The sequence below is a fragment of the Phoenix dactylifera genome, chromosome 1, assembly GCF_051530095.1.
Source record: "Phoenix dactylifera cultivar Ajwa chromosome 1, Ajwa_hap1_PhDact_Kaust_v1.1, whole genome shotgun sequence".
Lineage (NCBI taxonomy): Eukaryota > Viridiplantae > Streptophyta > Magnoliopsida > Arecales > Arecaceae > Phoenix > Phoenix dactylifera.
This window is the reverse complement of record NC_143190.1, coordinates 73113853-73139543: the sequence shown is the minus strand read 5'-3', so window position 1 is coordinate 73139543 and position 25691 is coordinate 73113853. Positions and strand designations below refer to the sequence as shown.

Genomic DNA, 25691 nt, shown 5'->3' with positions numbered 1-25691 from the left:
CGAAGATCACCGAAAGTTGCACCAATTTCGCTCTGTGGCTTAGTTGATGTCTAGGCAAGCTTTGTCCCTATAAGGGAGACAGTTCATCTGTTCGAGGCAAGTGGGTTTTAAGTGGGACCTTTGCGAACGCATCGTGACCCCTCCACTTACCTGGGAGCTTACCTGGTCAACTCGGTTCATTAGACCGGATTGGAGGCTTAGGTGCCCTCTTCAAACCAGTTAGGAGCTGTCTAGTGATTTTAGGACAAAGACTAGGATTGATATGCTTTTCTCTTTTATTGCATGCTTGATTAATCGAGTACTAGTGTATGCACGGTAGTCGTTCTAGAGTACAAAACCTATTACCTTTTGACCCTGAAATAGAACGAACCCTTAGGAACATTCGAGCTAAGATCAAAATATTAGGATCATCCCCACCTCTTAAGATGGCTGAAGAACAACCCAAACTCCTGAGGGAATACTTTACTCCCACCATTTACACTTCCCCATCTTGCATTCGATTACCTGAAGTAGCAGCTATACAATATGAAATAAAGTCTAGTGTGATCCAAATGCTCCCATCTTTTTATGGGCTCACCAATGAAGACCCATACAAACATTTAGATGAATTTCTTGAGATTTGCACCACTGTCAAGATTCAAAACTTCACTGATGATGCCCTGAAACTTAGATTATTCTCCTTCTCCCTTAAAGATAGAGCTAAGCAATGGCTGAATTCTTTAGAGGCTAACTCAATTCGTTCTTGGGATCAAATGCAACAAGAATTCCTTAAGAAATACTTTCCTATAGGAAGAACGAACCAGTTTAGACGTGCCATTACAAGCTTCTCCCAAACCGAGGGAGAAGAATTTCATGAAACTTGGGAGAGATTTCGGGACCTAATCCGTAAATGCCCTCATCATCAAATACCTAAGTGGCAGCTAGTGCAATGTTTCTATGACGGTTTGACGGAATGAAACCGTCAGATGATCGATGCTGCATGCGGGGGGACTTTCATGCTTCGAAATGAGCAAGAAGCATGGCAACTGTTTGAAAATCTTAATGAAAACTCCCTCCACCATGCTTCATGTTCTCGTCAAGCACCCCCGAATTTTCAAAGAAAAGGGGCCATTTGTGAAATAAGTCATTCTATGGACCTGTCTAGCAAGGTAGATGCATTGTCCCATAAGATTGACCAACTAATGATAGGAGGACATGTCGTTAGCTCTTCCCAAGCACAAGTATGTGCTATCTGTTCTAGCCCATCGCATCCTATTCATGAGTGCCCCTCAGCACCCCAATTTCCCGAACTCGTGCAAGAACACATCAATGCTGCCCAAACACAGTCCAGACTGGGTAATGATCCATTTTCCAATACATATAATCCGGGATGGCGGAATCATCCAAATTTTTTTTGGAGGCAGCAAGCTTCTAATACCTCCCAACCCTTCTCCCAAAATTTTCAAAACCCTCAGAATTTTCATCTCTACCGTCCCTCAACTCAATTTCAGCATCCTCCTCCTCCAACCCAAAGAAATACAGCCTTTGAGGAGAAGGTGTTGACTGCCCTTCAAGGTTTGGAGGCAAACACACAACTATTGCACTCTCACACACAATCAATTGCTAAGCTAGAATCCCAAATGGGTCAACTAGCTAATGCATTAAACAAGCGAGAGGAAGGTAAGCTTCCAAGTCAACCAATGAGTAATCCTAGGGGACAATACGTGGCTCAAGAAACTCGACTAAATCATGAGCAAGCCAATGCTTTGACTACCCTAAGGAGTGGACGTATAATAGATAATAAGGTTGGGGAGGGTAACAATAAGGAAGGTGAAGAAGAGGAACAGACCATATCACATGAAAATCCAAAACCTTCTTCAACTAGTTCACCACCTGCTACAACCCACATTCCAAAGGCTCCATTCCCTGAAGCACTTAATGCACCCTCTCCATTTGGCAAAAAGGGAACTTCACTAGAAGAGATGATGGAGGTCTTCAAACAAGTTAAAATCAACCTCCCACTCCTTGATGCCATCAAACAAGTTCCCTCCTATGCCAAATTTCTCAAAGACCTTTGCACCCAAAAGCGGAAATCTAGGACACATGTGCCTAAAAAGGTCCTACTTACTGAACAGGTAAGTTCAATTCTCCAACACAACACCCCTCCAAAATTCAAAGATCCTGGCGCTCCCACTATTTCCTGTGTCATAGGAGATAACTCCATTGATCGAGCACTTTTAGATCTAGGGGCAAGTGTGAATCTTCTACCCTATTCAGTCTATAAAAAATTTGGGTTAGGTGAATTAAAACCTACCTCGGTGTCCTTACAATTGGCTGATCGATCTGTGAAGATACCACGGGGGATGATTGAAGATGTTCTTGTCAAGGTAGACAAATTCTATTTTCCAGTAGATTTTATCATCCTTGACATGGAACATGTGCCCAACCTAAAAAAACAAATCTCTGTGATTCTTGGTCGTCCCTTTTTAGCGACAGCCAATGCATGCATCAACTGTAGAACTGGGGCAATGGATATATCATTTGGGAACATGAAAATTAAATTGAATGTGTTTCATGCCGCTGACCAACATGTGAGGGAAGACGAGTGTTGCCTAATTGACGAAATGGATGATCTTGTAGAGGAAGCCCTTCCCTATATCTTAGCCGATGACCCCTTAGAGGCATGTCTGGCCCATTTTGACATTGACAACTTTGATATAGACAAGGCCATAGAAGAAGTTAACATCTTACTTGACAATCAATCTCCTGTGAGTTCCCTTCCTTGGAAGAGCCGACCTGAACCTCTTCCTCCCATTGCTAGCGCGCCACTTTGTCCTTCCATTGATTCACCACCTAAACTTGAGTTAAAGCCACTTCCAACAAATCTTAAGTATGCCTTTCTAGGACCAGAAGATAGCCTCCCTATAATTATCGCAGCCAACTTATCTACTGAACAGGAGGGTAAACTTTTGAGGGTGCTAGAAGAAAATAAACATGCCATAGGATGGTCTGTAGCCGATTTGAAAGGGGTTGACCCCTCTGTTTGCATGCATCGAATTCATCTCGAAAATGATGCAAAGCCCACCCGAGAAATGCAAAGAAGGCTCAATCCTAACATGAAGGAGGTAGTCAAGAAAGAAGTGGTGAAGTTATTAGATGCCGGAATCATTTATCCAATTTCTGATAGTAAGTGGGTGAGTCCGACACAAGTGGTACCCAAGAAATCAGGTATCACTGTGGTTGAAAATACGGAAGGAGAATTGATACAAACACGCACAACCATGGGTTGGCGCGTGTGCATTGACTATAGGAAACTTAATTCAATGACTAGGAAGGACCATTTTCCTCTACCTTTCATAGATCAAATTTTGGAACGGTTGGCTGGTCAAGGTTTCTACTGTTTCTTAGATGGTTATTCTGGATATAATCAAGTACCTGTTTACCCGGACGATCAAGAGAAAACCACCTTTACTTGCCCATTTGGGACATTTGCATATAGGAGGATGCCATTTGGACTATGTAATGCACCCGCAACTTTTCAACGATGCATGATGGCCATCTTTTCAGATATGGTGGAAAACTTTCTAGAAGTGTTCATTGATGATTTCTCAGTTTTTGGCCTATCTTTTGATGATTGTCTAGACAATTTGACCTTAGTTTTGAAAAGATGTAAGGAGACCAACCTAGTACTAAGTTGGAAAAAGAGCCATTTTATGGTTCAAGAAGGCATAGTTTTAGGACACGTCGTGTCCAAGAGGGGCATTGAATTAGATAAAGCCAAAGTCGATCTTATTTCCAATCTTCCTCCACCAAAAACTGTGAAACAAATTCGATCATTCCTTGGCCATGCTGGTTTCTACCGTCGCTTTATTCAAGATTTCAGTAAGATTTCCAAATCCTTGTGCAATCTTCTTGCCAAGGACACTCCCTTTGTCTTTGATAAAACATGCGAGGAGGCATTTGAAAATCTTCGCTCGAAATTGACCACTGCACCTATCATACGGCCCCCTAATTGGACCCTTCCATTTGAACTAACGTGTGATGCATCCGACTATGCTATTGGGGCAGTCTTAGGGCAACGGCTAGATAAAGTACCTCATGTCATTTACTATGCTAGTAAAGCACTCTCAGATGCACAATTAAACTACACCACCACTGAGAAAGAATTGCTAGCGGTAGTATTCGCACTAGACAAGTTTCGATCTTACTTATTAGGATCCAAGGTTACCATATTCACTGATCATGCTGCCCTTCGACACCTTCTTGCAAAGAAGGATACCAAACCCCGTCTGATTCGATGGATTCTTTTACTACAAGAATTTGACCTAGAAATTCGTGACAAGAAAGGAACTGCAAATGTCGTAGCGGACCACTTATCTAGGATTCTTCTTGAGCCCTCTTGTAAAAATACCTCAACCTTACACGATTCTTTTCCAGATGAACAATTATTTGAGGTACAAAGAATAAAAACGCCATGGTTTGCAAACATAGTGAATTACCTTGCCATAGGACGAATTCCTGATGATTGGTCAACTCAAGATAAGAACCGATTCTTTTCACAAGTAAAGTTCTATTATTGGGATGATCCTGATTTATTCAAGTATTGTCCCGATCAAGTCATCCGTCGATGTGTCCCTGAATGTGAATTTCAAAGTATTCTTTCATTCTGCCATTCACAAGCTTGTGGGGGACATTTTGGGGGTAGAAAAACTGCAGCAAAAGTTTTACAAAGTGGATTTTATTGGCCCACACTTTTCAAAGATGCCCATAACTTTTGCCAAACTTGTGAACGGTGCCAACGGATGGGTACCATCTCCCGTAGAGATATGATGCCTCTCAATCCTATTTTAATTGTAGAAATATTTGATGTCTGGGGTATTGACTTTATGGGCCCTTTCCCACAATCCTTTGGTTTCGAATATATTCTTGTAGGGGTTGATTATGTTTCAAAATGGGTAGAAGCTGTCGCCACTAAAACTAATGACCACAAGGTTGTGATTAAATTTTTACATGAAAACATCTTTTGTCGTTTTGGCACACCCCGAGCCATCATCAGTGATGGGGGATCTCATTTTTGCAACCGGTCTTTCGAGGCTTTGGCTCGCAAATATAACATCACCCACAAAGTTGCTACCCCATATCATCCCCAAACGAGTGGACAAGTCGAGGTGTCCAATAGGGAGTTAAAACACATCTTAGAGAAAACGGTACGTCCCGATAAGAAAGATTGGTCTCAAAGAATAAATGATGCACTCTGGGCCTATCGTACTGCCTACAAAACTCCTATTGGCATGTCTCCCTACCGATTAGTTTTTGGAAAAGCTTGTCACTTACCGGTAGAACTTGAACATAGAGCTTTCTGGGCTATCAAAAAGTTTAACTTAGATATGGCAGTAGCTGGTCCTCACCGAAAACTCCAACTAAGTGAACTTGAAGAATTGCGCAATGAGGCTTATGAAAATGCTAAAATTTATAAAGCAAGGACTAAGACTTTTCATGATAAAAATATTAACCGTAAGTCCTTTGAACCTGGTCAAAAGGTTTGGCTATTCAATTTAAAGTTGCGACTCTTTCCAGGTAAACTTCGCTCTAGGTGGGATGGACCATTCGTAGTGAAAAAGGTTTTTCCTTATGGTGCAGTAGAGATCCAACACCTCAATGGTGAACATATTTTAAAAGTCAATGGTCAAAGGTTAAAACCTTATGTAGACTGTGTTGCCGACGGGCAATTGATCGAATCCCTTAATTTAACTGTGGAGTGATTGATTAAAACCCCATTTGATTTTGATGAGCTCAAAGCATTTGAGTATATCTTGTGATTACTAATGAATTCAATTGAGTGTTTCAGTGAAAATCCTGTCCAAGTGTCTCTAGACTTGGTTCATAGCATTTTGGATAAGTTAAGAAGTCTGCATGAACCAATGTCTGAGATACGAGTCGACTCCCGAGTTTCACGAGTCGACTCCAAGCGTATCAAGGTCACTGGCACGAGCTCGAGTCGTCTCCTGATCAGTACGAGTCGACTCCGACTGAAAACAGACAGAAGGACAGAAGAGCAGTTTTTCAGGTCTGAGATTCGAGTCGACTTCAGTGGAATGCGAGTCGACTCCCAGCGGTACACACAGAAAAAGTCAGAGAGCGTTTTATGGACTCTGAGATTCGAGTCGACTCCAGTGGAACGCGAGTCGACTCCCAGCGGTACACAAAGAAAAAGTCAGAGAGCGTTTTATGGACTCTGAGATTCGAGTCGACTCCCGCAGTACGCGAGTCGACTCCGAGACTGTGCGACCATCGACAGGCAGAAGACCATGTTACTGCCTCTGAGATTCGAGTCGACTCCCAGACAGCTCGAGTCGACTCCAAGACAAGCTTCACGTCAAAAGGCAGAAGACCAACTTTCGGAAACTGAGAGCCGAGTCGACTCCAAGGAAGTTCGAGTCGACTCCAAGACTGGATGAGCCAAAAGACAGAGAATCGGGAGTTCGGGCTCTGAGATTCGAGTCGACTCCCAGGACAGTCGAGTCGACTCGAGTGGACAAAATTCAAATTTGGATCCACGGACTACAGAGGATGAGCCGACTCCAAAATTGCCAGGTCAGCGCCAGAAGTTGGCGAGTCGACTCCGGGTCAAGACGAGTCGACTCCCAGTCAAGACGGCAACTTTAATTCAAACTGGGAACAGTTGCCGAGTCGACTCCGGAAAAGCTCGAGTCGACTCCTGCTACAGCCGAGTCGACTCCTGATCGCGCGAGTCGACTCCAACCCACCAACGGTCACATTGTCAGGCTGCGCAGAGTGTGCAGAACGGCCAGAAAAAGCAGAGTAACGGCTAGTTTCCGTGGGGGTTGACTTAAATAGCCACAGAAGACTGTAGCAAGGCAGAGAACACATATTCCACTCCTAGCATTCAAGTCTTCAAGCTCTCTAAGTGCTCTTCAACGAGAAAAAGGGAAGATCTGCATTTACTGCTCCACCAACATCTTCCCAGCATTCAAAGCTTCCTCCTCCTGCTTTCAAGTCGATCACTCTTTCAAGAGGAGACCGGAGTTCCAGAAGCCACACCTCTTCACCATCTTAAAAGCGTTTGAGGGCTTCTAACTCCTTTACGATTATATTATTTTAAATCTGCTTTTTGAGAAGCTATTTTCTGTTTTCTTCTATCTCGTGTATTTACTTGATTCAATCGGAGGATTGAATCAAGGGGATTAAGGTTGGTTGGTGAGCCGGTTTAAAACCAACGAGTGTAAGGGTTTGATTGTGAGCCCGGGAAAACAATCGGGGTTGGTTCTAGTCGGTGAGCCTGGAAAAACCGACCGAGTTCGTTGTGAGCTCGTAAAACAACAAGTTCGGTTGTGAGCTTACAAAACAACCGGCTGTAATCCAAGGGGGTTATAGTGAAATTCCCAAGTGAGACTTGGGGAGTGGACGTAGGAGCAAGGGTTAGCTCCGAACCACTATTAAACTTTGTGTTTGTAGTGCATTGTCTCTCATCTTCTTCCCCACACATTACTCACAGCACTTAGCTTTAATTAAATAACTGGCTATAGTATTTCGTTAATCATCCACAAAGTTTTAATTAGCTAAGTTAATTTAAAAACCCAATTCACCCCCCCCCCTCTTGGGTTGTCTATCTGGGCAACAAGTGGTATCAGAGCCAAAAACTCTTCCACTCAAGAGTTAAAAGATCAAAATGACAACCCCATTTGGATCTTCTCACATTGAGGATCAGTCCACCCAAAGACCTCCTTTCTTCAATGGATCCGACTACTCATACTGGAAGGCTAGGATGAGAATATTCATCCAAGCCCAAGACTATGAGATGTGGACCATTGTAGTGAATGGCCCATACATCCCATCCACATATGTAGAGGGTGTTAAGGTACCCAAACTAGAAACGGATTGGGATGAACATGACATGAGGAAGGCACAACTAAACTCTAAAGCAATGAATGTGTTTTACTGTGCCTTAGACCGTAATGAATTCAATAGAGTTTCAACTTGTAATTCTGCAAAAGAAATTTGGGACAGACTTGAAGTGACCCATGAGGGCACGAATCAAGTCAAGGAATCCAAAATAAACATCTTGGTTCATAAATATGAACTATTTAAAATGGATTCAAATGAAACAATCACAAGCATGTTCACTAGGTTTACTGATATTGTCAATGGCCTAAAAAGCCTTGGCAAGAACTATACTAACAGTGAACTTGTCAGGAAAATCCTTCGGTGTCTACCAAGGTTGTGGGAAGCCAAGGTGACGGCGATCCAAGAAGCTAAAGACTTGAACAAGCTTCAACTTGAAGAGCTCCTTGGATCCCTGATGACGCATGAGCTTACCATGAAACAACACAACGAGGAAGAGTCCTCCCATAAGAAAAAGGTAATAGCTTTAAAATCTACTTCTTCTAACAAGGACCTGTCTTGCAGCAGCAGCAGTGAAGAGGAAGAAGATGAGGAAGATGGTGGTGAGGCACTTCTTGTGCGCAAGTTCAAGAAGTTTATCAACCACAAGAAGACGTATCATCAAAGGAGAGGTCCCTCAAATTCCTACCGCAGAGACAAAGGTAAGGAAAGGGAAAATGAGGGGATTGAGTGTTACGAGTGCAAGAAGCCGGGACACATAAGAGCAGAGTGCCCCTTATTGAAGAAGGGGAGTAAGTACAAGAAGAAGAAGGCACTTGTCACCACCCTATCGGACTCCGACGCATCATCTTCATCATCGGATGAAGAACAAGAAGAGAAGGCCAATTTCTGTTTCATGGCCAACGAAAATGAGGTAATTTCCGATACGCATTTTGATTTTACATTTGATGAACTTTATGATGCGTTCAATGAATTAATGATTGAGTATAAGAATATAAATGTTAAAAACAGAGAACTAAAAGTAACTAACCAAAGTTATATTCATAAACATGATTCATTAATTAGGGATAAAGATAATCTCACCAAAGAAAATCTAGAACTTAAGACAAGCAACCAACTCCTAATTAAGAAGACTAACACCTTAACGAAAGATATTGAGAAACTAACAAAGGAATTTTCAGATCTCAAAAACCATAAACAAGTCTTAAACAAGGATCTAACTAAAGAGCTAAATGATCTAAAAACCGAAAATCAGACATTAACTAAAGAACTAAACAAATACAAACCCTTAGTTGAAAAATTCACATATAGTTCTGAAAAGTTAAACATGATACTTAATAATCAACGAGCCGTATTTAATAAAGCGGGTTTAGGGTATAAACCAAGGAATAAGCAAAAACTTCTTAGTAACTTCTTTGTTAAAGCTGGGGAAACTAAAATTAAGAAAATAACTTGCTTTTGTTGTGGAATAGTAGGACATAAAGCAAATGCATGTAATTTTAGGAAAAGTAAAACTAAAAGAAAAAATAAAAGGGTATGGGTTCCAAAAGGAACCAACTTGACTAACCATGAAGGACCCAAGAAAACTTGGGTACCTAAGATGACATGATTTGCTTGTGTAGGAGTGTCTTGCAGCCAAGGTCAACAAAAACTGCTGGTATTTGGATAGTGGCTGTTCAAGGCACATGACGGGTGATAAAGATCAATTTTTCACCCTTGAAGCTAAGAAGGGAGGTGCTGTGACTTTTGGAGACAACAACCAAGGTCACATCATTGGTATTGGTAAAGTTCAAATAACCCCTTCTACCTTTATAGATAATGTTAGATATGTTGATGGTCTTAAGCATAACTTGTTAAGCATTAGTCAATTATGTGATAAAGGATATGATGTTATGTTTAAACCATCACTATGTATTATAACAAATCCTAATGATAATAGTTTAGTTTTTAAAGGGATGAGACGTGGAAATGTATATGTGGTAGATCTAGAAGACCTTACAAAACATAACCAATGTTTAGTTGTTAATGAAACTAAAGAAAATGATGCTAGTTGGTTATGGCACCGTAAGTTAGGTCATGCAAGCATGGACACAATAACTAAACTAGTTAAAAGAGACTCCGTGATAGGTTTGCCAAAATTAAAATTTGAAAAGAACAAAATATGTGAAGCATGTCAATTTGGCAAACAATCTAGAAACTCTTTTAAATCCATAAAATGTGTCTCTACTTCTAGGCCTCTAGAATTACTACACATGGACCTATTTGGTCCAACTAGAACAACAAGCCTAGGTGGAAATAAATATGGTCTAGTTATAGTAGATGATTACTCTAGGTACACATGGGTCATGTTTCTAGCGCATAAGGATCAAGCATTTTCTATGTTTAAGAAGTTCCATAAGGAAGTAACAAATGCTAGAGAGTCCTCAGTTATAGCTATTAGAAGTGACCATGGTACCGAATTCGAAAATCAATTATTTGATGAATTTTGTAGTAAAAAGGGGATAACCCATAATTTCTCAGCACCAAGGACACCACAACAAAATGGAGTTGTGGAAAGGAAAAATAGAACCCTAGAGGAAATGGCTAGAACGATGTTATGTGAAAGTAACCTCCCTAAGTACTTTTGGGGAGAAGCCATTAATACTTCTTGCCATGTATTAAACAGAGTTCTATTAAGACCCATCATAAAGAAAACACCATATGAACTGTGGAAAAACAGAAAACCAAAGGTTAACTATTTTCATGTTTTCGGATGTAGGTGTTTTGTACATAATAATGGGAAAGATAATCTAGGAAAATTTGATCCAAAATCTGATGAAGGAATATTCCTAGGTTATTCTACAACTAGTAAAGCCTATAGAATCTTTAATAAAAGAACCCTAGTTATAGAAGAATCTATACATGTTGTTTTTGATGACTCTAGTGACATCTCATCTAGTAAGAAGGTTAATTTTGATGATGATATTGAAATACTTGAAGAAAAGATAGATGAGATGGGATTACAAGATGATAATCAAAAGTTGATTGAAGGAGAATCATCAAACCAAGAGCCTATAGTGGATCATGGGCTAACTAAAGCTTGGAGGTATGCTCATGGGCATCCTAAGGAACTAATTCTAGATGATCCATCCCAACCCGTTAGGACTAGAGCATCCCTTAGAAATTTGAATAACCATCTAGCTTTTGTTTCACACTTTGAGCCCAAACATATAGAAGAAGCCGAAAATGATGTAAATTGGATAAATGCAATGCAAGAAGAACTAAACCAATTTACTAGAAACAAAGTGTGGGATCTAGTAGAGAGACCTTCTGAATATCCAATTATAGGTACAAAATGGATATATAAAAATAAGCTAGATGAAAATGGAATTGTTATAAGGAATAAGGCTAGACTAGTAGCAAAGGGCTATAATCAAGAAGAAGGTATAGACTTTGATGAAACCTTTGCTCCCGTAGCTAGACTTGAGGCTATTAGACTATTATTAGCATATGCATGCTCTAAGGACTTCAAGCTATATCAAATGGATGTAAAAAGTGCTTTTCTAAATGGGTTTATTAATGAGGAGGTATATGTGGAACAACCTCCTGGTTTTGAAAATCATCAATACCCCAATCATGTGTATAAACTGAACAAAGCACTTTATGGTCTAAAACAAGCACCTAGAGCATGGTATGAGAGACTTAGTAAATTCCTATTAGAACATGAATTCTCTAGGGGAAATGTAGATACAACATTATTTCTGAAAAAGAAAAATAAGGATATGTTATTAGTACAGATTTATGTTGATGATATCATTTTCGGTGCTACTAACAATCGCCTCTGCGAGGAATTTGCTGATTTGATGCAGAGTGAGTTTGAGATGAGCATGATGGGAGAGCTGAACTACTTCCTCGGGCTTCAAATCAAACAATCTGAAGGAGGCATCTTCATCAATCAAGCCAAATATATCAAGGAGATGCTCAAGAAGTTCGATATGGAGGGAAACAAGTCAATCAACACCCCCATGAGCTCATCATGTAAGTTAGACCAAGATGAATCAGGTAAATCTGTAGATCAAAAACTTTATAGAGGTATGATAGGTTCTTTACTGTATCTTACTGCAAGTAGGCCTGATATTATGTTTAGTGTGTGCATGTGTGCTAGATATCAGGCTAATCCTAAAGAATCACACCTAGCTGCAGTTAAGAGAATCTTTAAATACTTAATAGGAACTAAGAACATAGGGCTGTGGTACTCTAAAGAATCTATCCTAAACTTAATAGGGTACACAGATTCAGACTTCGCTGGATGTAAGCTTGATAGAAAAAGTACCAGCGGGTCTTGTCAATTTCTAGGAGAAAACCTAATCTCATGGTTTAGCAAGAAACAAAACTCGGTTGCATTATCCACTGCAGAAGCTGAATATGTTGCAGCCGGGAGTTGTTGTGCTCAAATCTTGTGGATTAAACAACAATTAGAAGATTATGGCATTAAACAAGATAAAATTCCCATTAATTGTGATAATACAAGTGCCATAAACCTAACTAAAAATCCAATTCAACACTCAAGAACTAAACACATTGAGATAAGACATCACTTCATAAGAGATCATGTATTCAATGGTGATGTGACTCTCCAATTTGTTTGTACTGATAATCAATTAGCAGATATTTTCACAAAACCCCTAAGTGAAGAGAGGTTCAGTGTACTTAGGAGGGGATTAGGAGTGATTGACCCATCCTAGTGGGAGTTTCCACTAGATTAATTGATTTTGATGGTTAAAATGAGGTTAAAATAGAGTTTCTATTCAATGATCATCAAATCAGATCCCAACTAGGTGATTTTCCCTCATTTGGCACGGTTATAGCATGATTTTTAAGTGCGTGCCAAGGTTAGAGACGACTCGAGTAAGTTTCAGAGCCGCCTCCTAAGGGGGAGTCGACTCGCGCATTTGGGGGAGTCGACTCGCAAAGTTGGCAGCTGAGGGGGAGTCCACTCGCACATTGTCGGGAGTCGACTCGAAGTCTACAGGCGCATAAGGAGAGTCGACTCGCGCATTTTCTGGAGTCGACTCGAGGTCGAGTCGACTCGCGACTCAAGGGAGTCGACTCGCAGTCGGGATCCGACTTTTTAACCCTAGGTTTGTCGTTTCGCAAACACTTTTTCTCAAGCCGCCACTGTTCACAAAGCCCTAGAGCCGACTCCTAGGTCATCCTCGATCGTCTCCAAGCCCTTTTCCCGTCGATTCTTCGCCGGACATTGAGTTTCCGTCCGTTCCTAGGTCTTTTCAGGTCAGTCCCGAGCTTCCTCTATCGATCCTTCATCGTTCTCTAGGTTTTCATGTCGTTTAGGTCAAGATGCCTCGCAAGGGAGTTGTTAGAAAGAGGTCCCGTCCCGTGGCCGGTCCCGAGCGGCGCTCCAAGGCGCGGCACGATCCCGCGAGGCAACCTCCTCCGGATCGTTCCCCGCCTAGGGTGGTTCATGTTAGGCCGTTGGCCGGGAAGGCCGTCACCTCCGGGAGGTATGTCACTTTCGACTATCTCTCCCGGGAAGGATTCACCATAGGCGATAGGCTTAGAGCCCAGGGTCTAGAGTACTTCCTCACCTTGGACCTTCCCACCTATCCTGGCCTAGTTCAAGAGTTCTACAGTACCGTCCATCGGGGATATGGAGGTATTGAGGGCACGGTATTAGGTGTCCCATTGCGTGTCACAGAGGACCTCATTGCCCATATCCTCCACCTTCCATTAGTAGGGGTGGCTCCTGCACATCCTGAGGATAGATTTGAGGCCCTTACGATCGTCTTAGGGCATCCACCTCAGTCTCCCCTAGATGAGGTATCTGCTAGCTCACTTCCTATTGAAGTGAGAATCCTTTTGAGCATTTTGTCCAGGTCCATCTTCCCTAAGACAGGGAGATTTGATTTTGTGAATGAGAGGGACCTAGCTATTATGTCTTACATTCTTCAGGACACCCCGGTCAACTTCCCCAAGCTCATTTATAGGTATATGTGTGAGCCCCTGGATAGACCTAGGCTCTCCCTCCCATACGGAATGTTATTCACTCTTCTCTTTAGGCAGTACGAAATTTCCATTCCTGAGAAGGAACCCTCTCGTACCTTGCGATGGACTGATCGCTTGGGTACGGGGACCATGCACAGGATGGGATTTCGGAAGAGAGAAGGGATCTGGGTTAGGAAGTCCACTCTCACCGCTCAGACCACCAGACCATCACCCAGTCCTGAGCCAGATTCTGACTACCCAGAGTCCCCAGACCATCCAGACCTTCCATCCACTCCTCCTGCTCCTACCACCTCTGCCGGACCTTCCTCCTCAGCTCCACCATCTATGGAGGTCCGTATTGATCCAGAGCAGCTCCGGGAGCTGCGGCAGGAGATCGTCCGAGATTTGAGGGACGAGCTGCTCCGGAAGCTCCGAGGTTCCGTGCCAGCTCCCACTCCTGCACCCACTCCATCCTCAGCACTGGTCCCATCCTTGACAGCCGTGACAGACATGACGGCTGAGGTGCGGCAGGAGATCTACAACATTAGGACCCTGGTGCAGGCCCAGTTCCACAGCATGAGCGAGGTCACGAGCACCACGAGGAGGATGCGGGATGACATCCGCCGTGACATGCACACCACCACCGAGGGGGCCGAGCGCTTGTCGAATGTGCTCATCGACAAGCTGGACGCACTTCAGACCTCGGTGACTGGGCTTCAGACGTCGGTGACTGAGCTCTCCACTACACATAGCAGAGCCACCACGTCTATTATCACGCAGCTGGGCCATGTTACAGAGGCAGTCGCCCTCCTCATGGAGCAGAGCCGATTGAGAGGAGGAGTCACATCCTCGAGAGGAGGAGCTACATCCTCCAGAGGAGGAGATGTATCCTCGAGAGGGGGAGCTACATCCTCCAGAGGAGGAGATGTATCCTCGAGAGGGGGAGGCACATCCTCGAGGAGGTCATAGATGATTTTGAGTTGTGTTTTGTCTTCTTTTGTATTGTTCTTGCTTTACCTATTGTATGCTCAAATGTATTCACCTTCATATCAATACAATGAGTAGACATCTTATCTTCATTTCTGTGCCATTTGATGATTGACTGTGCCATTTGTGCCATTGATTGTATGTGATTACCTCCTTTTTGGTATGATGACAAAAAGGGGGACAAATGTGTAAAATATGTAAAAGGGGAGAAATATTAAAAAATATGTAAAAGAAATCAATGGAAATAAATAAAACGATAAACTCTTAAAAACACACATAAATTTGTTCTAAGTGGATTCGGTACCTCGAGGCTCATTATCTCTCTTTTGGGGCTCCTAATGGAGTAATCTCCAGAATCTATTCAAGGGATATTCGGAGATTAGCTGAATCCTACTCAAGAACAAATTGACAGATTTTCCCTCTAAAAATAAAAATTTTAGTTCAAAAATTTCAAAGCATTAAAAGGAAATTCAGAAAATCAAAACATAGTTGAATGCATATGTTGAGGGGGAGAATCTGAATTTTAATCAAGCTAAATCTTTAATGACATATAAGCCAAACAATTGATTGCATAATATGAAGGCTTATATAATTCCAAATGAAAGGGGGAGCTTTAACTCCGAAATTTGCTGTTTCACTCCTTTCAAACTTGGATAAATTAAATTATCAGACATTTGAATTCATTTATGGTTTTTGTTTCATTAATTATTGAGCAAGTCATTTTACATATACTCAAAGTTTTGTCATCATCAAAAAGGGGGAGATTGTGGAGTGATTGATTAAAACCCCATTTGATTTTGATGAGCTCAAAGCATTTGAGTATATCTTGTGATTACTAATGAATTCAATTGAGTGTTTCAGTGAAAATCCTGTCCAAGTGTCTCTAGATTTGGTTCATAGCATTTTGGATAAGTTAAGAAGTCTGCATGAACCAATGTCTGAGATACGAGTCGACTCCCGAGTTTCACGAGTCGACTCCAAGCGTATCAAGGTCACTGGCACGAGCTCGAGTCGTCTCCTGATCAGTACGAGTCGACTCCGACTGAAAACAGACAGAAGGACAGAAGAGCAGTTTTTCAGGTCTGAGATTCGAGTCGACTCCAGTGGAATGCGAGTCGACTCCCAGCGGTACACACAGAAAAAGTCAGAGAGCGTTTTATGGACTCTGAGATTCGAGTCGACTCCAGTGGAACGCGAGTCGACTCCCAGCGGTACACAAAGAAAAAGTTAGAGAGCGTTTTATGGACTCTGAGATTCGAGTCGACTCCCGCAGTACGCGAGTCGACTCCGAGACTGTGCGACCATCGACAGACAGAAGACCATGTTACTGCCTCTGAGATTCGAGTCGACTCCCAGACAGCTCGAGTCGACTCCAAGACAAGCTTCACGTCAAAAGGCAGAAGACCAACTTTCGGAAACTGAGAGCCGAGTCGACTCCAAGGAAGTTCGAGTCGACTCCAAGACTGGATGAGCCAAAAGACAGAGAATCGGGAGTTCGGGCTCTGAGATTCGAGTCGACTCCCAGGACAATCGAGTCGACTCGAGTGGACAAAATTCAAATTTGGATCCACGGACTACAGAGGATGAGCCGACTCCAAAATTGCCAGGTCAGCGCCAGAAGTTGGCGAGTCGACTCCGGGTCAAGACGAGTCGACTCCCAGTCAAGACGGCAACTTTAATTCAAACTGGGAACAGTTGCCGAGTCGACTCCGGAAAAGCTCGAGTCGACTCCTGCTACAGCCGAGTCGACTCCTGATCGCGCGAGTCGACTCCAACCCACCAACGGTCACATTGTCAGGCTGCGCAGAGTGTGCAGAACGGCCAGAAAAAGCAGAGTAACGGCTAGTTTCCGTGGGGGTTGACTTAAATAGCCACAGAAGACTGTAGCAAGGCAGAGAACACATATTCCACTCCTAGCATTCAAGTCTTCAAGCTCTCTAAGTACTCTTCAACGAGAAAAAGGGAAGATCTGCATTTACTGCTCCACCAACATCTTCCCAGCATTCAAAGCTTCCTCCTCCTGCTTTCAAGTCGATCACTCTTTCAAGAGGAGACCGGAGTTCCAGAAGCCACACCTCTTCACCATCTTAAAAGCGTTTGAGGGCTTCTAACTCCTTTACGATTATATTGTTTTAAATCTGCTTTTTGAGAAGCTATTTTCTGTTTTCTTCTATCTCGTGTATTTACTTGATTCAATCGGGGGATTGAATCAAGGGGATTAAGGTTGGTTGGTGAACCGGCTTAAAACCAACGAGTGTAAGGGTTTGATTGTGAGCCCGGGAAAACAATCGGGATTGGTTCTAGTCGGTGAGCCTGGGAAAACCGACCGAGTTCGTTGTGAGCTCGTAAAACAACAAGTTCGGTTGTGAGCTTGCAAAACAACCGGCTGTAATCCAAGGGGGTTATAGTGAAATTCCCAAGTGAGACTTGGGGAGTGGACGTAGGAGCAAGGGTTAGCTCCGAACCACTATAAAACTTTGTGTTTGTAGTGCATTGTCTCTCATCTTCTTCCCCACACATTACTCACAGCACTTAGCTTTAATTAAATAACTGGCTATAGTATTTCGTTAATCATCCACAAAGTTTTAATTAGCTAAGTTAATTTAAAAACCCAATTCACCCCCCCTCTTGGGTTGTCTATCTGGGCAACAAGTGGTACTAAAGTAAACATCCACAACTCTCGAAATCCTGCAGATAAGATGATTTTGAATCAGTGAACAGGTCCTTTCGACCAATCCTTGGAAACTACTAGTCTTTGCAATATTTTGTTGATCTGAACCCTTAGCTTGTGTACGGTCCAGATTTCACCAAGCACTCCAGTATAAATAAGTCTTACAACTCCCTAACGAAAACTTAATGACTTCAACTTGAATTGCATCTTGACCTAGGATTTGGGCTGACTTAGTAAATAAAACCATGTGTGCTTTGAAATTCTTATCATTTATGTATCTTAAATTTGATTAAAAAAAAAAAAAAGAAGAACAGAGTCTTCGAAATTCTTAGCTAGTATGCATTTGGAATTTGATTTTCGCCTCATAGACCAATTGATTTAAAAAAAAAAAAAGAAATTAATAATAACAATATGATAAATGATTTATTGAAGTTTGTGGGTATCTTCACTGAAAATCCTCACGAGACTACAACTCGTCCACTAGGGTAACCTAGGGGTTTAAAGCCTTGTTACATATGGTAAATGTAACCGCGATGCCTGCGAAAGTGAGTTAAAATTCTTCTTTTCTAGTTTTATTTTGCTCGAGGACTAGCAAAACATAGGTTTGGGGGTGTGATAAGTGCTTAATAATTTATAATTTAGTTATCTTTCCATAGCACTTATCAATGTTTTTAAACTGATAAATACATATTTTACCATAAAATTAAATAAACATTGAAATGAATTTAAAATATGGTAAGAGGTAAATAATTCTTTTCTCAAAACAGACTCTAAACTTGTCTCTCTTCTGGCTGTAATCGTTCATGAAAACATATAAGGAGGAGATTGTGTTGACCCGATTTGGTAACCTGATGGAGTTGTAATCAAGCTAAGGTTATAATTAAATGGGTTTTGGTCCTGATTCGATCGAAAGTTATAATTAATTATATATGGGGCAAAGGTTTGATTAACCATTTTTATTAGGTCACGGTCCGGTTTTTAGTCTTGCCTGGTCGAGTTCGATCTGAAGCAGCTTAGCAAGAATTAAATTTAAATGACAATAGGCTCAAGGACAAGTCAACCATCATGACCCACCTCAAACCCAAAGTCAATTCCCAACCAATTCCTTACTAGCCTTCATATAAAATTTATAAATTGAAAAAAAAAAGAAGATAATTAATATAATAAAATAAATAAAAATAATTTCGGGAGAATCACTGGATTCACTGTTCATATGAACAGTGTCCCGTAAAAACACTGTTCATATGAACAGTAAGAAATAATATAATATATATATATATATATAAAATTGTTTCACTGTTTATCTTCTTCCTCCCTCTATCTATTCTTCCCGTGATCTCGCCTCATAGAGCGCCCCCCTGCCCGTTCACGAGTCCCACGCGATGCAATCCTCCCCCGCGCGATCAAAGGAGCTCGTCCCAGCCGAACGCCCCAACGTCGTCGTCGTCCCCGGGTCCTCCGCCATCAATCGCGTGCGGCGTCTTCTCCTCCAAGATCAGCGACCCAGCCGCGTCGAAATCCCAGCATCGTCGCCCCGTCTTCCGCCCGTGGTGCATCCGGAGCGACCAGATCCTCCGCCACTTCATCAGTCGGCACCTCTCTCCGCCATCACCGACCAGATCCCGCGGCCCCTCTTCCTGCTCTCCCGCGATCTGCATCCCGGCACCACGCCCCGAAATCAGCCGCCGTGATCCCTTCTTCCCTCTCTCCGCGTGCGCCGGACGGCTATAAAAGGAGGGGGCTGAGGCGTTCGAAAGAGGGGGAGGCAGGGAGAGAGCTCGGTTGAGAAGAAAGAAACAGGGGGGAGGCTCTGTTTCGGTGAAGAAGAAGAAGAAGTAAGCCGAGAGAAAGAAATAAAAAAAAAGAAGAGAGAGGGGAGGAAAGAGAAGAGTTGTGATATTTTGGGAATAATGAGAGGTGATCAATTTCATTTGAAGATGGGAGGTCATCCGGAAGCCATGCTCGGCTAAACGTCTAGTCTAGGGCTGGATGAAGCCCTAGCAATGTATCAGGGCAATTGTAGTTCTTACTTTTTTATTATTTTGGAGCTTGTTTAAATTCTTATTTTCAATGAAATATTTCTTTATGATATTTAAATTTCGAGCATGCTAGTTACTAATCATGTTTGCTAAAGTAGTCTAAGATGATCCATGCCTAGGAAGATAAAGTGTGCTGCATCCTAGATTAGCATACTTAGGTAGACACTTCATGCTACACCGAAGATGGATCTTCCTAACACTCTTTATGCTTTTATTTTAAAAGGCTTGTAGCCAAAATTGCATGCCTCTCCAAAAGACAAAAATTAAGAACACAATCCTTGATGCAATGCTATGTGGTGGATTCCAAACCCTAGATCTATTTACTCTGATAAATTCCAATCCGTACTCATAGTTTAATTTAGTTAAATCAAGTTAGCAAATCCTTCTTTTTGATTTATTTTTAAAAGAATAGAATGATGAACCTCTAGGTGCAGTTACCATGTGATACAGTCCTGCTATCGTGGATCCCTACAGGACGGAGGTCATGGATAGCTCGTCAAACCCCATCGTCTGTCATATGTGAAGATTTGTTCGACTTAAGTTCGACAGTGGAAAACTCTTTCTCCACTGTGCATACTGCCCCGGCCGAGGTCTTAGGAACTTAGTCTTATAAATCACATAGGATCTCTTCTTATCTATCAAGGTCGATAGATTCCTTATAGGTGCATACCCTACTCCTACAGTGAACCTACTGCAGCCAATCTACACTGCATGGACCCATATGGCTAGAGACAATGTATGTGTGCAGTCAAACTACAATAACCTCACTGTGAGTAGCCGAAGCACCGCAGGTCAAAGGACCAGTCACACTACTGCAACATCAAGCAAGTCACTGACGAGTGGATAGACATCCAAGTGACTTCTTGTCTTGGTCACGCTCAGTACCCTTGTTCTCTAACAAGCACCTGCACTATCACTTCAGTGTCCCTACACTGTGGACTCAAGTCTCGTCCATCCAGAAGGAAAGTGATCTGTGCACTGATCGGATCGATCACCGTCCTCGTGATGATCCATTGATCAGGAGCATTTAGAAATTAATCACCAATGATACATGGCTCAAATTCTCAACTCTTGAGAATATGTATCATCATCTTATTAATTCCTTGGACGATTCATAGACACATAAACAATATGAATGAAAAGATGCCTTTTATTTATTCAATAATAAATAGTCAAGTATAAAATTATGTCCCTAGAATTAATAATGTGTCAGCCAGATTGGCTTCTAGGGCATACATCTAACAATCTCCCACTTGCACTAAAGCCAATTGGTCATATATCTTAGGCCCATCTTCTCAAGGTGGGCTTCAGTCTTTTGCTGACTCAGCTGCTTAGTGAACGGGTCCGCCACGTTATCCGCGGAGTCTACTCTCTGCACCTCTACATATTTCTTCTCCACATAGTCGCGTATGAGGTGAAAGCGCCGCTCTATATGCTTAGACTTCTGATGAGACCTTGGCTCCTTAGCAAGGGCTATGGCGCCATTATTATCGCAGTAGAGTGTTATGGCATCTGATGTCATCACGTCCAACTCTGCAATGAATTTCTTGAACCAAAAGCCTTCCTTAGCAGCTTCAGAGGCGGCGATGTATTCAGCTTCCATAGTAGAATCAGCAATGATCGGTTGTTTAGAACTCTTCCAATTTACCGTACCACCATTGCACAAGAACACATATCCAGATGTTGACTTTCTGTCATCGACATCAGTCATGAAGTCTGAATCTGTGTACCCTTCTACCTTTAACTCTGATGATCCTCCAAAAACCAAGAATAAATCTTTAGTTCTTCTCAAGTACTTAAGAATATTCTTCACAGCTGTCCAGTGTTCTTCACCTGGGTTCGACTGATATCTGCTTGTGACACTCACAGCAAGAGCTATATCAGGTCGTGTACATAGCATGGCATACATGAGTCTTCCTATTGCCGATGCATAAGGAATCTTGCTCATGCGTTGAATCTCTTCAGATGTGTTGGGGCACATCTTCTTGGAGAGATGAATTCCATGCCTTAGGGGTAAGAGACCCCTCTTGGAGTTTTCCATGCTGAACCTCTTCAGCACCTCCTCTATGTACATCTTCTGTGAAAGGCCAAGCATCCTTTTAGATCTATCTCTATAGACCTTTATTTCCAAAATATAGGATGCTTCCCCAAGGTCTTTCATGGAGAATTCTTTTGACAACCAGACCTTGACCGAGGTTAGCATGGGAATATCATTCCCAATCAGGAGAATGTCATCTACGTACAGTACGAGAAAAACGACAGCACTCCCACTAACCTTTTTGTAAACACACGGTTCCTCTTCATTTTTGATGAAATCAAACGTTTTGATTGCATCATCGAAACGAGTGTTCCAACTCCGAGATGCTTGCTTTAGTCCATAGATGGACCTTTGCAGATTGCAGACCTTGTGATCTCCATCACTGGAAGTGAAACCCAAAGGCTGTTCCATATAGATATCTTCATCAAGATATCCATTTAGGAAAGCAGTTTTCACATCCATCTGCCAGATTTCATAATCATGAAATGCTGCAATGGCAAGCAATGTTCGGATGGATTTTAGCATGGCTACAGGTGAAAAGGTCTCCTGATAGTCAATGCCTTCGCGTTGACTATACCCTTTCGCCACAAGCCTTGCCTTATAGGTCTCTACCTCTCCATCCGAACCTATCTTCCTTTTGTAGATCCATTTGCATCCAATAGGTACAATACCTTCTGGTGGATCTACTAAGGTCCAGACTTGGTTGGAATGCATGGAGTCTAACTCTGACTTCATAGCTTCCAGCCATTTCTCGGAATCGATATCAGATATTGCCTCGTTGTAGGTTTTGGGATCCTGTATGTGATCCCTATCTCCCACTAGGAACATTTCCTCGGTATCCTCTTCTAGTATACCTAAGTATCTATCGGGAGGATGGGAGACCCAACTAGATCTACGAGGTGGTTGAGGGACATCGTGTACTGGCTCTTTATGAATGGGTTCTATAGGATCCATGACTCGTTGCTTTTCAGAGACTTTCTCTTCAAGCTCAATTTTCCTCCCACTGCCTCTATCAAGGATAAACTGATTTTCCAAGAAGATGGCATGACGGCTCACAAACACATTGTGATCCTCTGAGATGTAGAAATTGTATCCTAATGACTCTTTAGGATATCCTATAAAACGAGCACTTATGGTCCTAGCCTCTAACTTGTCCGCCTGTAGTCGCTTGACGTGGGCCGGACATCCCCAAATCTTGAGATGACCCAGACTTGGTTTCTTACCATGCCATATCTCATACGGTGTGGTAGGAACGGATTTAGAGGGAACTCTATTCAATAAATAAATCGCTGTGAGTAAGGCATCTCCCCAAAGGAACATGGGTAAATCAGTGAAGCTCATCATGGACCTGACCATATCCAATAGGGTCCGATTCCTCCTCTCTGACACCCCGTTGAGTTGAGGTGTACCCGGAGGTGTCCATTGTGAGACTATGCCGTTTTCTTTGAGATAGTCCCGGAATTCTCTACTAAGGTATTCTCCTCCTCGATCTGATCGAAGAGCCTTAAGAGGTTTTTCAGTTTGTTTTTCTACTTCATTCTTGAACTCTTTGAACTTTTCAAAAGAGTCAGACTTGTGTCTCATAAGATACACATACCCATACCGTGAATAATCATCGGTAAAGGTAATGAAGTAAGAATAACGTCCCCTGGCTAGCACATCGAATGGGCCACATACATCTGTATGTATTAGGGTAAGTATTTCAGTGGTCCTCTCCCCATGTCCTACAAAGGGCAGTCTAGCCATTTTTCCTTGAAGACAGGACTCGCAAACTGGATATGACTCGGAAGTCAATGAGCCGAGAAGCCCATCTTTATCCATTTTGTTCATCCTATCCTCTCCAATATGGCCAAGTCTGAGGTGCCACAAATATCTTTGGTTTATCTCATCTCTGGATCTTTTGGATCCTTTGGTACTCACATCTTGCTCGATAACATTCACAGATACATCCATATGTAAATGATAGAGACTGTCAATCATGAAACCACGTGCGACTATTTTATTTCTCAAATAAATAGAACAGCAGTCTTTGTCAAATGTAAAAACATGACCTTCCTGTGCTAGACATGAAACAGAAATCAAATTTCTGCTAGCAACTGGTACATAATAGCAGTCTCTAAGTATTAAACTAAATCCAGACGGTAGTCGCAGATGGTAGGTGCCCACAGCCACAGCAGCAACTTTTGCCCCGTTGCCAACCCGAAGGGTTACCGCACCTTCCGCCAGCCTTCTACTTTCCTTTAGACCCTGCATGGTAGTGCACAAATGAGCACTAGAACCAGAATCTATAACCCAACTAGAAGTAGAAGAAACCGTTAGATTAGTTTCAATTATGAGCAAGTCTATACCTTCTGAAGGTGTGTCACCTTTCTTGTTCTTCAGGCTCTCGAGGTATGAAGGACAGTTTCTCTTCCAGTGGCCTTCGACATTGCAGTGGAAACATTTTCCTTTGTCGTTAGCCTTTTTCTTTTGAACTTCCTTCTTTGGCTTCTTGTCTTTCTTCTGCTTCTTTGCAGGCTTCTTTTTCTTCCAAGTAGACTTTCTCTTGGAACCAGAAGTCAACTCAGCAGCAAGGACATTGCCCCTTGAACCTTTCAAGGCTCCCTCAGCAGTTACCAACATGTTGATTAGTTCAGTCTTAGTGCATTCAATCTTATTCATGTGGTAGTTTACTATAAACTGACCAAATAAATCAGGAAGTGACTGTAGGATCAAATCCACTTGTAATTCCTTGTGCATGTCCATACCGAGCTTCTCAAGCTCCTCTAGGTCCTTGATCATGGTCAGACCGTGATCATGGACAGACTGCCCCTCGCGCATCTTCGCTTTGAAGAGCCTCTTGGACACTTCAAAACGAGCTGTGCGACTCTGCTCACCATACAACTCTTGCAGGTGTGCCAGTATGTCCCTAGCAGTCTTTATATTTTCATGCTGGCATTGGAGTTCATTAGACATGGATGCCATCATATAGCATTTTACTCTAATGTCATCATCCAACCACTTTTTATGCATTTCACGCTGAACATCAGTAGGACGTGCTGGTAGTGTGGGGATATCTGAATCGAGTATGTAGCCTATCTTCTCACAGTCCAAAACTATTTTGAGATTTCTAAGCCAGTCTTTGTAATTGGTTCCGGTCAGTCGGTTGGTCTCAAGAATACGGGTCAAAGGGTTTGAAGCCGACATTGTATCTGCAGAGAGTAAAGATTCTAGTTAGACTTTTGTACTTGATCCTAATCTGTTCTAAGGTCTTTTAGAACAAATGTAACTCCCACTATTTTCTCGAATCCCTCACACTCCCCTGGTAGGGAAACGGAAATCCCACACGACTAGGGTTTCTAGTGGGTACTGCGGTCCCACCAATTTACATGCCACCTCACCTAACAGTTATTGGTGACACATAGATGGATGAGTGTACAACTCTTGTACAATGCTTCTCAAGCATGTTGCAGTGTAACTTGGTCTCTAAGCCATGAAGACCTCACCTAACAGTTATTGGTCCCATTTCTTAGTTAAGTCAGACCCACCATATAACCGTAGGAATAAAGTCGTCATTGGGTCCTCACCTAACAGTTATTGGTGCCCAACCCCACCTTTACCCTACAACATCTCATGTCTATAGAGAGGTCCAGCCCCCCGATGCAACTTGACCACTGTGTCCAGCCGAGACAAATCAACATCAGAAAGGCCTTAGCAGCTCTACTACAGTGGAAGACCTATTGACTTAATATTGGTTAATCAGGTCTTAGTGTTTGCAACTTGAGCCCTTCATAAGAGGTAATCGAACAATTGGCCAGGTAAGCAAGTGGGAGGCTCCCCTTACTCAGAGAGTAAGGTCCTAATTAAGTAACAACCTTTCATGCTTTCCTAGACACCAATTAGATCAATTAATCTAATATGACTTGCTTATGTCGGTTCACTCTCGACTTGATTGAGGAGGTTTTGATTTAGGTCTCAATTGGGTTTGCTACATCACATGTAAACCTATCTACCCGACTCGCATTCACATCTCATGCAAACGGTACATCACAGGCAGTTATAATCGCAGCATCAAATAAAGTTAAACTTTAAATAGGTGATGATCATGGATTCTAATTAGGTCGTATTACAAGCACATGCACATCAATCGATC

The 25691-nt window shown here is 42.3% G+C and overlaps 1 non-coding gene across 1 annotated transcript; it reads right to left on the bottom strand.

Annotated features, from left to right (window-relative positions):
- Positions 1-801: 801 nt before the first annotated feature.
- LOC149768850 (small nucleolar RNA R71) lies at positions 802-907 on the bottom strand. The gene has a single exon (XR_016398556.1). It is a non-coding gene; the product is annotated as a small nucleolar RNA R71 (small nucleolar RNA).
- Between the last annotated feature and the right edge of the window lie 24784 nt (positions 908-25691).